Raw genomic sequence first — 12,378 nt, forward strand, 5'->3', positions numbered from 1 at the left:
TTCCACTGCAGGCTGAGTTTACTTTGTCAGGCTCGCCCTCTGGTGTTTTTTTTCCTCACTACAACTGCTGCTAAAATCTCTGCTCATGCATTTGGACTTCCCAAACACTTTCTCTAGCAAGACATCAAGTTCATGATTCTTATACACTCAGTTACAGTATATACCAGTCTTTATTCTGTAACATTTGTAAAAGGCAATAGCATTTATATGGACACAAAACTAAATGGAATTCAATGGTGTAAAAATATGTTGCATCCTGTAGGTAAAGTACATGTTATCAATGTTCTGGACAACTTTCAGACATACACTACTATTTAAAAGTTTGGGGTCACTTAGAAAGGTCCTTGTTTTTGAAAGAAAGAAAAAGAAGAAAAATTCTCCATTAAAATAACATCAAATTGATCAGAAATACAGTGTAGACATTGCTAATGTTGTAAATGACTATTGTAGCTGGAAACGTCAGGGTTTTTATTGAATATCTACATAGACGTACAGAAGCCCATTATCAGCAACCATCACTCCTGTGTTCCAATGGCACGTTGTGCTAGCTAATCCAAGTTTATCATTTTAAAAGGTTAATTGATCATTAGAAAACCCTTTTGCAATTATGTTAGCACAGCTGAAAACTGTTGTTCTGATTAAAGAAGCAATAAAACTGGCCTTCTTTAGACTAGTTGAGTATCTGGTGCATCAGCATTTGTGGGTTCGATTACAGGCTCAAAATGGCCAGAAACTAACTTTCTTCTGAAACTCGTCAGTCTATTCTTGTTCTGAGAAATGAAGGCTATTCCATGAGAGAAATTGCCAAGAAACTGAACATCTCATACAACGCTGTGTACTACTCCCTTCACAGAACAGCGCAAACTGGCTTCAACCAGAATAGAAAGAGGAGTGGGAGGCCCCGGTGCACAACTGAGCAAGAGGACAAGTACAAACTACAAACAAATAAAAGATGTTATCAACCCATGTGTGGTCAGTTGAGAAATGATAACCCCCTGTTCTGACAGACAGAATCTGTCCCAGGTATCTCAGTAGAAATGATACCCGCCTCTTCTGACAGATAGGATCTGTCCCAGGTATCTCGGTAGAAATGGTGGGCCATGTTCCCAGAGACACGTGGCTGCCCAAGTCTCTGAAGATCTAGCAAGACCTTCATCCAACACCTGTATGTGTTGCAGACACAATAATGCATTTAATTGGGATTGCACTAAAAAGTGCACAAAAGCCATGCATCGTGAAGAGGAGGTGTAGCAGGGATCRGACCAAAGCGCAGCGTGGTTAGTGTTCATCAYGACTTCAATTAAGACAATAAACGTGAACACTACAAAATACAAAAACAACAAATGTGTAAAAAAAMCGAAACAGTCCTTCTGGTGCATAGACACAAAGACAGAAGACAACCACCCACAAAACCCAACAAAACAGGCTACCTAAATATGGTTCCCAATCAGAGACAACACAAAACACCTGCCTCTGATTGAGAACCATATCAGGCCAAACACAGAAATAGGAAAACTAGACACACAACATAGAAATCCCACTCAGCTCACGTCCTGACCAACACTAAAACAACGAAAACACAAAAGAACTATGGTCAGAACGTGACAGTGAGCCATGGACCAAACCACATAACACGGCTTATGATGAGGTAACTACCTACATTTTAATTGGCCAAAAAAATTAAATTAAATACAGTAAGTTATCTGATCAAATCACAAAGGCAACATTACACCAACAACTTTAAAATTAAAAGTAGCCTATGATTTTATCATATAAAACTTGCTCTATACTCCATATTTTCAGCAGGTGGAAAGACGTTTGCTCTGACTTTATTGTGATAGTCAAAGATGGCAAGAATTTCGCTTTGTGAAATCCAACATTTCCGTCTAGACTTTGGTATGAGCGAAGACACCTGCGGTTTTAACTTTGAGTTCATGTCAGTGACATTGGCTATTGATGTGGAATCCATCGAGCAATAGATGAGCCATCTGTCAGGTTTTGGCCAGGACTGTTTGGTTTTGTTCACTAGATGTCCCCMTKGCACCTTTTTTGTACCTTTTGTTTTTCTTGCCCTAATTATTGTTTGCACCTGTAAGTCATTCCCTTGTTAGTATTTAAACCCTGTGTGTTCCTTAGTTCCTTGCTCAGTGTTTGTATGTTAGCACCCAGCCCCAGCCTTTGTGAACATTTTTCTCTTGTTGGATTTTCCAGAGGTTCTCTGGTTTTGTTCTCGTGTATTTTTGGATTGGTCTTTTGAGGTTTGTTTTTTCCCTTGCTGTTTTTACCACTTTGTGGATTTTCTTTTGTATTTTGGAAGATATCTATTTTTTATTAAACCACCATCTCTAGTACTGCTGTGTCTGCCTCATCTTCTGGGTTCTGCCAATTATTAGTGACTGTTTCTCGCACCGGGTCMTGACACCATCCACTTGTTCCACTGGTTATGCAGAATAGGACCACATTGGTAAAATAGCACATGCCTTTCATTCTTCTTCAGTTTAGTCACACACTGTCGAGAGAAAAAATAATAGTCTTGTTGGAAAGAAAACAGGTAGCCTACATTACTCATGGGCTGGTCCAACTCCATGTGTAAAAAAAAGTTCCAAATAGTTTCACATGTCCCTCCCCTTGTACTGTAAAAAAAATTGCGCACCCTCCCTCCTCATAGAATTAACTCAAAATAATGTTTTCAACCACAAATAACAATAACTGTAGGGAGCCTGTGTTTATAAACAGACCCAACTTTTGTAGGCAATGCCACACAGGGCTACAGGACCCAGAAGGTTGAGGGCCACCACAGACGAGCTCATTCTTCCTGTCTGTTTCATTACACTACAATCAGAGCCGTCTACAGACAGGGATAAATCAGATTTTCAAAATGTGTATGTTATATTTATAATTATAAAAAATATATGCAACAAATTTCCYACCAACAGGTTTCTGTACCAATGCACCACACAACCAATAAGCAAAGTTTACCGACTTTGGGTGCTTCAAATCATGGTTTGAGCTTTCAACACCAATAACTAGACGAGTCCAAAAATGTTTTGTATGGTGCTGCATAAATTATGTAATATGCCAAGGAGATATGTATACTTGTCACGATCGTCATGGGAAGAAGTGGACCAAAGCGCAGCGTGGTACATGTTCATTCTATTTATTTATTTAATGAACACCGACAAACAACAAAACAAAATACGAACGTGACGTTCTGCAGGGCAAAATAACAACCAATGCAAAAATAAGATCCCACAAATGAAAGAGGGAAAAAGGACTGCCTAAGTATGATTCCCAATCAGACAACGATAGACAGGTGCCTCTGATTGGGAACCACACTCGGCCAAAAACAAAGAAATAGAAAACATAGAAATAAAGAAACTAGAATGCCCACCCTACATCACACCCTGACCTAACCAAATAGAGAAATAAAACGGCGCTCTAAGGTCAGGGCGTGACAATACTGTAGCTAAGAAAATTATACTAAGTGTATGTTGTGTAGTAAACTGTTAGTAGCCCATGTGCCTCACCATAATAATTTTGTCCCTTTCCCCCTCATAACTTAGCCTACTGTTCTGATTTGTTGGTGTACATTTAGCCGATAGCTTGTTTTAGAGAAATGTCATCATATTGTATATCATGACACAAGGCAAGACCCAGGTGCAGACACAGGAGGCAGATGGTTGGGGTCTTACAATGTTTAATAATGCAAAAGGAGTAGGTAAGAGAATAGTCGTGGTCAGGCAAAAGGTCAAAACCAGATCAGTCCAGGAGGTACAGAGTGGCAGAAAGACTCGTGGTCAAGGCAGGCAGAATGGTCAGGCAGGCAGGTACAGATTCCAGAACAGGCAAGGGCCAAACCGGGAGGAGTAGAAAAAAGAGAATAGCAAAGGCAGGAGTACGGGAAAAACGCTGGTTGACTTGGAACTTACAAGACGAACTGGCACAGAGAGACAGGAAACACAGGGATAAATACACTGTGGAAAACAAGCGACACCTGGGGGGGTGGAGACAATAACGAGGACAGGTGAAACTGATCAGGGTGTGACATTGTAAGAATATTGAAAGAGATTTCATTGTCTGCTTACAGTGCATTCTGAAAGTATTCAGACCCCTTGACTTTTTCCACATTTTATTACGTTACAGTCTTACTCTAAAATTGATTAAATAAAAAAATCATCATCAATCTAAACACAAAACCCCATAATTACAAAGCGAAAACAGGTTTTTAGAAAGTTTTGCAAATGTATGACAAATAAAAAACAGAAATACCTTATTTGGGCTCCCAAGTGGCGCAGCGGTCTAAGGCACGACATCTCAGTGCTAGAGGCGTCACTACAGACACCCTGGTTCGAATCCAGGCTCTATCATAACCGGCCGTGATTGGGAGTCCCATAGGGCGGCACACAATTGGCCCAGTGTCGTCCAGGTTTGGCCAGTATAGGCCGTCATTGTAAATAAGAATTTGTTTTTAACTGACTTGCCTAGTTAAATAAAGGTTAAATATATATTTTTTAAATGAACTTAAGTATTCAGACCCTTTGCTATGAGACTCGAAATTGAGCTCAGGTGCATCCTGTTTCCATTGATCATCCTTGAGAGGTTTCTACAACTTGATTGGAGTCCACCTGTGGTAAATTCAATTGATTGGATATGATTTGTCTATATAAGGTCCCACAGTAGACAGTGCATGTCAGAGCAAAAATGAAGCCATGAGCTCGAAGGAATTGTCCGTAGAGCTCCGAGACAGGATTGTGTCGAGACAGAAGGGTACCAAAAATATCTGCAGCATTGAAGGTCCCCAAGAACACAGTGGCCTCCATCATTCTGAAATGGAAGAAGTTTGGAACCACCAAGACTCTTCCTAGAGCTGGCCGCCCGGCCAAATTGACCAATCGGGGGAGAAGGGCCTTGGTCAGGGAGGTGACCAAGAACCCGATGGTCACTCTGACAGAACTCCAGAGTTCTTCTGAAGAGATGGGAGAACCTTCCAGAAGGATGACCATCTATGCAGCACTCCACCAGTCAGGCCTCTATGGTAGAGTGGCCAGACGGAAGCCACTCCTTAGTAAAAGGCACATGACAAGCCACTTGGAGTTTGCCAAAGGGCCCCTTAAGACCCTCAGACCATGAGAAACAGGTCTGATGAAATGAAGATTGAACTCCTTGGCCTGAATGCCAAACGTCACGTATGGAGGAAACCTGGCACCATCCATACGGTGAAGCATGGTGGTTGCAGAATCATGCCGTGGGGATGTTTTCAGCGGCAGGGACTAGGAGACTAGTCAGGATCAAGGGAAAAATGAACGGTGCAAAGTAAAGAGAGATCCTTGATGAAACCCTGCTCCAGAGCGCTCAGGACCTCAGACTGGAGCGAAGGTTCACCTTCCAACAGGACAACGACCCTAAGTACACAGCCAAGACAACGCAGCAGTGGCTTGGGGACAAGTCTCTGAATGTCCTTGAGTGGCCCAGCCAGAGCCCGGACTTGAACCCGATCAAACATCTCTGGAGAGACCTGAAAATAGCTGTGCAGTGATGCTCCCCATCCAACYTGACAGAGCTTGAGAGGATCTGCAGAGAAAAATAGGAGAAACTCCCCAAATACAGGTGTGCCAAGCTTGTAGCGTCATATTAAAGAAGACTCAAGGCTGTAATCGCTGCCAATGATGCTTCAACAAAGTACTGAGTAAAGGGTCAGAATACTAAATGGGATATTTCAGCCTTTATTTTTTATAAATTAGCAAATATTTCTAAAACCTGTTCATGCWTTGTCATTATGGGGTATTGTGTGTAGATTGATGAGAGAAAAAAATGATTTAATACATTTTAGAATAAGGCTGTAACGTAACAAAATTAGGAAAAAGTCAAGGCGTCTGAATCCTTTCCGAATGCACTGTTTATCCCCTTTATTTATCCTATGGTTCTGACTTGGTGTTGTCGTGGAAATTCAGTACTCAGAGAGATTTGGTAATTTCTTCAAACAATCATCTTATTTAACATTGATTAACTATTGCAATAATGAGGCTGGTTGACCCCCCACCCTTGAGTGTTGGACAGAGTAACCTAACCTTTACACAAATGCAGAGTACTATATATAGCTGACACTAACAATGCTCAGTCATGGTTGGTTCAACCCCCCTCATACAGACCAAGGAGCATCATAATCCACTCTGGGTTCATCCTGTCTTATCTGCACATGGGTTGTTGTCTTAACCCCACCCTGGCTTAGTTTCCCAGATGCAAGGATGATTTTGAGATAATGAGGGATTGTTCTACTCCTAAGCTATCTCTAGTAAAACATTATTGTCTCTGTAATGCAGTCTTTAACTCATTTGTCAGCTCAAGCCATCTCTGGTGACCATACGCCCAGATTAGCTGCAGGGAACTAGAGCGGAGACCATAAAAACACAGACACTAACAGGACAGAAATATCCTCCGTTTTGTTAAGTATTAATTGCTAACTATTAATATCAAACAAATCAGGTAAATATGTAATTTTTCTATCACAGTGTACAGGGAGAATACTGTAAGAACGTCTCATGTTCGGAATTCTGTAGCTGTACATTTCAAAAGTGCTGAACTAATAGTTATATTGACTACATCTGTCTTAGCTCTCTCATTTTTTATCAAAATTATGGATTGCCTCTCATCTGCTCATCGTTCCCTTATGCCATAGTATGTACATTTGAATTGTCAGTAGAACCAAATTTATTTAAGCAGGTCAGCTATGTTTTTTAAAAAGGCAGTAAATGAGGCTCAATGAACTGTTCYGCTGCCAGACAAGGCTCCGCTGATAGCCAGGTGCTGAAAAGAAAGCTCTGCTGTTGGGACAGCTTCATATAGGCCCTAACAGTTTGTGGGCACCGTTTGTCACCGTTATAGTGCAATTCATGTATTGTTTAGTGTTGTGTTGTGTAGTGGCTTTGTTGACATGCATCTCAATTTTTTTGTTTGTTTTCCCCACCAAGAATTACATGCTAAAATCGCCACTGTCCATGAGTCAAAGGGCCGGATTCGAGCATATGCCGACTCTGGAATATRTGTGCTGAGGTCAGTGGCTGTCAGCACTGGACCACACAGGCACTGAGTAAACCAATAACTTATAGTGCCTATTGCTTGTCTTCAACATAGTAAAGCAATTAAACTAAAAAAAAACGGATTTTCCCTAATGAAAAAACACATCTACTCCCATGGATGACTGTCTATTTTTGACGCATTAATTCCACGTGATTAAAACAGAAACAACTCAAAGGTGAACATTTTAGGCATTAATTTGATTAGTGCTATGGTTTAGGGAAGGCTTAAAACAAAATATTTAAAAACGAAGGGCATATGTATCATCAGTATTCATAGTATTCTTAGTGCKTGCGATAATATTGGAAACTGCCTTAGAGCAGTGGGAGAAGCAGCGTGCTCTGGCTCCGAGCCTCTTGAGTTCGCAGCCTGAGCTTACATTAGCCATAAAAGTTAATTGCATTTCTTTTAGATCTCTATTCATTTCTTTGACCATAGTTTTAAATACAGTACAGTAGGTGATTTTGGAGAGACAGATATCCATATCAAAAACTTGGGAGTGTTGAAGAGTTTGACAAATGTTTTGCTCTTGTTCTCATGGTTTTGTGATACAGTAATTACAGTCAAAGTAATGAAAGTTTAAACACTGCAATACATCCTCTGCACACTCATAAGAATCGATTTATTGCTTGTTTTATCTCACAGTAGTTAATTTGGTTTGGCCTGAAGCTGGACTTGGAATGCAGTGCTGTCCCAGCATAACCTTTGCATTGCTTTGTCAGTAAGGATTGTTGGCAGAGGAAGTACTCATACACTTTCTATTAAGTAGGCAGTTTGAAGACCATACAGGTACAGTAGAAATTGCATTGCAATATGGGAGTAAAAAAATATATTTGTTGGTAGCTAACTTCACTCTAACATTATTCCATGCATGTCATTCCTGAAGTTTTACTGAATCCTTAGAATGTTGGGATAATTTGTCAAACATGGCTGATTTGATCTAATTATGAATAAATATGATATTTTACATTTGGGCTACCAAATAGAGGCATGAGAATCTGGCATCCCTTCGCTCTCCAAAATCAGCCTAAAACATCCATCAGTCTTTGGTTGGTGTTGGCAGGAAAAGAATGGCAACACTTATGGGTACAAAAACTCCATGTCCCTCAAAGAGAGCCAGCAGTAGCTTAGCCTTAGCTCTATTATCTGATAGAATAGGATACATGTGAGTTGTGTAAATGTATCAGTAAGAGCAAATCACCTATTCCAGCTGTATCTATCCACTTCATACAGGGAATTTTGCATTTTGTGAATGACGTTATGGATTGAATAATATCCAGTAACACTCTCCAGGAACTGCTATCCACATACTTTTTGTAACTGAACAATTGAAAAATCAAACAAAAATCTTGTGTTAAATGATTACAGAAGTGAGTGCTACGGGGCGATAGTTCAATTGCCTCCTACATACAGTACTACACATGTTCTTCCAAGATCTCGGGCAATGAAATAGGCATGAAATTAAAACATTTAAGGATAATGACACATTTGTAGTCTCAACTGCATGGTGATTGTTATGAAGATATTCTTAATCACTCCTATAAAAGCTTTTTCCAGCAGTTTTGCAGTTCTTGACACTCAAACTGGTGCGCCTGGCACCTACCATATTCAAAGGTGATTAAATATTTTGTCTTACCCATTCACCCTCTGAATGGCACTTATACACGATCCATGTCTCAGTTGTCTCAAGGCTTAAAAATCCTTCTTTAACCTTTGTCCTACCTTCATCTACACTGACTGAAGTGGATTTAACATCAACAGGGGTGTTGTGGAGCTGGTCGAGAGTTTCAAGTTCCTTGGTGTCCACATCATCAACGAACTATCAAACACACCAAAACAGTTGTGAAGAGGGCACGACAGCACCTTTTCTCTGTCAGGAGACTGAAAAGATTTGTCATGGGTCCCCAGATCCTCAAAAAGATCTACAGCTGCACCCTCGAGAGCATCCTGACTGGTTGCATCACCGCCTGGTTTGGCAACTGCTCTGCATCTGACTGTAAGGCGCTACAGAGGGTAGTGCGTACGGCACAGTACATCACGGGGGCCAAGCTTCCTGCCATCCAGGACCTATGTACTAGGCGATATCAGAGGAAGGCCCAAAAATTTGTCAAAGACTCCAGTCACCCAAGTCATAGACTGTTCTCTTTACTACCACACGGCAATCGGTACCGGAGCGCCAAGTCTAGGACCAAAAGGCTCCTTAACAGCTTCTATCCCCAAGCCATAAGACTGCTGAACAATTAATCAAATGGCCACCCGGTCTATTTACATCGACCCCCCTCCCCCCTTTGTTTTCACACGGCTGCTACTCACTGTTTATTATCTATGCATAGTCACTTTACCCCTACCTACATGTACAAATGATCTCGACTAACCTGTACTTTAGTTTATTTAGTAAATATTTTCTTAACTCTATTTCTTGAACTGCATTGTTGGTTAAGGGCTTGTAAGTAACACAATTTGATTTGATTTGAATTTGAAAAAGCGTTGGAGTCAACATGGGCCAGAATCCCTATGGAACGCTTTCGACACCTTGTAGTGTCCATGCCCTAATGATTGAGGCTGTTCTGTGGGCAGAATGGGGTGCAATGGAATATTAGGAAGGTGTTCCTAATGTTTTGTACAATCAGTGTATATACTTATAAAGTTATGTGTCATAATGATCTGAATAATTAGAGAGCTACAGAATGGAGACTTAGTACCTGCTCAGTCCAATTGTACATTAAATCACACAAAAACCCGTAACTACGTAGTAATAATAACAGTGTGAAATTTTGACCTGGTATCAGCTGATACTAATATGATGAGTGTCAAATCTACTGCTATACATATCATTCTAAGTATATATTTTTAATGTATATACGCCTAGATTGCATTTGGATTAGTGATAAAGTGTGATTTGTGTTGTTAACTAGATTGTTTTTGATAACGTTGTGTACTTGTTTGACATTTTTGTTTAACATCTGCTAAACATTCTGACACTCTACACCTGCTTTGTCCGTCCAGTGCTCGAGTAGCCTACGCCGCTCCAGTATGGCACCCAGGTCCCCACAGCCCACCGCTCCAGTATGGCACCCAGGTCCCCACAGCCCACCGCTCCAGTATGGCACCCAGGTCCCCACAGCCCACCGCTCCAGTATGGCACCCAGGTCCCCACAGCCCACCGCTCCAGTATGGCACCCAGGTCCCCACAGCCCACCGCTCCAGTATGGCACCCAGGTCCCCACAGCCCACCGCTCCAGTATGGCACCCAGGTCCCCACAGCCCACCAACACCACCATCTTGAGAAGATCCAACGACATGCAGCCAAAATCATCACGCGCCCCATCTACACCTCCTACGACTTTGCATGCAATGACTTGGGCTTGCAGTCCCGCCGCACCCACCTCTGCAGATCCTTTGCCCAGAAGGTTGCAAAGTTCCAGGATTACAACAAATGGCTGCCTCAGACGAGAGGCCATGTCAGTGGCAGATGTGGCAGATCTGCCCGATCCATTCACAAACTGAACCTTCCCCCTACTCTGACTGACAGGTTCTACAACAGCCCTATGCCATAGTTTGTGAGACTGCTTCATGCTGCTGAACTGTAATATTGTATACTACATCTCATATTTGTTATTTACTTACTTTGGGCTTATGTACACTGCAATTCAGCTTTTAGCTGCAAATGTGAACAATTCCAAATAAACCTTAAATATATTTATTTAACTAGGAAAGTCAGTTCAGAACAAATTCTTATTTACAATGACAGCCAAACCTGGACGACACTGGGCCAATTGTGCGCCACCCTATGAGACTCCCAATCACGGCCAGATGTGATGCTGGATTTGAACCAGGGACTGCAGTGACACCGCTTGTGCTGAGATGCAGTGCCTTAGACTGCTGCACCACACAGGAGACCCAAATAAATAAACTGTGTATGCGACCAATAAACTTTGTTTTGAATTGTCAAACAGCCTATACTATAGATGACACTCTTTATGCTGATATAAGGAGTTCATTTCTATATGTTCTTAGACCATTAATCCAACCTTAAAGATAATAATAATAACATTGTTCTGCCAAGCTCATATCAGTTACACAGAGTTTGTCATTTTCTCATAATCGCTCAGCTGGTGTTATTTTTGGCCAGCATGTCTTCACCTCCTGATGTAGAGAGCTGCACTCTGTACTACAGTCTGTAGGGGTCTGTAGACCCTACAAAGTAGTCTGGTTTCAATTCTCATGATGTAACTAAAGCCAACACCACTGAAGAAAGTGAAAAAGGTTTGTTTTGCTAAATGGACACCACAGTAAATGTTTTGATAATTCAATCAATTTGTATGTATATTACTAGAGTATTCTTTGTGATATTTTACACAGAATAATATTATATAAAATATTATTGTTGTAATGTACAATACTGATTGGATCTGTAAAGCTTGTGTCTCATGCCATTTCGCATGTTACAGTTGAAGTCGGAAGTTTGCATACACCTTRGCCAAATACATTTAAACTCAGTTTTTCACAATTCCTGACATTTGATCCTAGTAAAAATTCCCTRTCTTAGGTCAGTTAGGATCACCACTTTATTTAAAGAATGTGAAATGTCTGTCACGTTCCTGACCTGTTTTCCTTGTTTTTGTATGTGTTTAGTTGGTCAGGGCGTGAGTTGGGGTGGGCATTCTATGTTATGTGTTTCTATGTTTAGGTTAATTGTCTATTGGCCTGATATGGTTCTCAATCAGGGACAGGTGTTTTAYGTTTCCTCTTTGCTTTAATAAATATTCATCATGTCTTCATACAACGCTGCGTTTTGGTCTGATCCCTACTCCTCCTCTTCAGACGAAGAGGAGGAGAGAAACCGTTACAATGTCAGAATAATAGTAGAGAGAATGATTTATTTCAGCTTTTATTTCTGTCATCACATTCCCAGTGGGTCAGAAGTTTACACACACTCAATTAGTATTTGGTAGCATTGCCTTTAAATTGTTTAACTTGGGTCACTAGTTTCGGGTATCCTTCCACAAGCTTCCCACAATAAGTTGGGTGAATTTTGGCCCATTCCTCCTGACAGAGCTGGTGTAACTGAGTCAGGTTTGTAGGCCTCCTTGCTTGCACATGCTTTTTCAGTTCTACCCACACATTTTCTATAGGATTGAGGTCAGGGCGTTGTGATGGCCACTCCAATACCTTGACTTTGTTGTCCTTAAGCTATTTTGCTGCAACTTTGGAAGTATGCTTGGGGTCATTGTTCATTTGGAAGACCCATTTGCGATAACTTCCTGACTGATGTCTTGAGATGTTGCTTCAATATAGCCACAT

Source organism: Salvelinus sp. IW2-2015, linkage group LG19 (genome assembly GCF_002910315.2).
Source record: "Salvelinus sp. IW2-2015 linkage group LG19, ASM291031v2, whole genome shotgun sequence".
Lineage (NCBI taxonomy): Eukaryota > Metazoa > Chordata > Actinopteri > Salmoniformes > Salmonidae > Salvelinus > Salvelinus sp. IW2-2015.